Source organism: Buceros rhinoceros, unplaced genomic scaffold, assembly GCF_000710305.1.
Source record: "Buceros rhinoceros silvestris isolate BGI_N320 unplaced genomic scaffold, ASM71030v1 scaffold33220, whole genome shotgun sequence".
Classification (NCBI taxonomy): domain Eukaryota; kingdom Metazoa; phylum Chordata; class Aves; order Bucerotiformes; family Bucerotidae; genus Buceros; species Buceros rhinoceros.
The window spans coordinates 10,277-11,479 of record NW_010390711.1 but is presented as its reverse complement, the minus strand read 5'-3'; positions in this window follow the sequence as shown (position 1 = coordinate 11,479).

The window sequence follows — 1,203 nt, the reverse complement described above, 5'->3', positions numbered from 1 at the left end:
CGTCGTAGAAAAAGAAATATGCTTAAACTTGGGGTGAAATGACAAGGTTAGTGTCAGTGTTCAAGATAAAGTAGACACAGAGAAGAAAAAAACCCAGCAACCCTGGGTGTCTCACTTTGGGTAAGAAATACGTGGTTTATGAAGTGTATCAAAAGATTCGAGGAAAAAGGGCAATGCCGGAGAACACAGAGTTTCTTGCATGCCTGGAATGGCCAAGGGAAGCTTTTTTGGTTTAATGTTGCAGGTTTTTCAGTTGTTAAGCAAGTAATAGAGTTGTTTTCAAAGTAGGAGTGAGGGAACTACAACGTGCAACTGATTTAAGAGTAAGCGTATAAAATCCTGAACCAGATACGCTTCTGCAGAAGATGTTGGAAATTTGTATTTTGAAGGATGCCCCGAACACAGTGCAGAATGCACTGAAGGATGTCTGAACGCATCTTCTCCAGATGAGTATCTGCTGCTGAGTCGCTCTGCTCCTACCCAGAGCTCTGCTGAGCTCCTCACGTGAACTTGATCATCTACCTGCCTTTTGACTTTCCATAGCCACCTACTCCTCAAGCGAAGTCTCCGTCCGTCCGCTTTCGATACCAGGCTCCGGAATCAGCTGTGGGTGCCGCTGGGAGGTGCTGGGAGGTCTTTCCCTTGGCCTCTGTAGGGTGTAAAAGCTCCATTCCACACGTTGCAGTTTGGAGCCCGTTTTGTGCGGACCGATAGGTCAAGCCTGTCTCGTCTGTCGGTGTAGCGGGCAGCGTGCGCGGCTGCCTGCCTAGGGAACGCCCAGCTGGTGAAGGAGGCCAAGGCAGGCGCTCGTTAGGACCATCCTAGGTGCTTTAAACGTGTTCTCTGGTGAAAATCAGCGCTGCAGGCTTGTCGAGCACTTTGACTACTGAAGGGTTTAGACGTGCCACTGGTTAGTTACGTCAGAACATTTTGCAGGAGGTTTCTATACATGTTTACAGGTTGCCTTGTCTTTTGAATTCTCACAGATGACCTTGAACCAAATGCGATCTCTTTGTTACCCCTAAAACGTGGTGCTGATGTCTCCACAAATCCTTCCTGACTACTACAGGTGCATCTACCCGTGGAAAGGTGACTTCATACACTGGAAGTATTAGTGAGCTTTGAGTAATCTCCCTGCTTTTCACTTCGGTAACAGGACTTTATGCTTTGAAATGCAAAATCTAGCAGAAAAAAAAAAGGAAG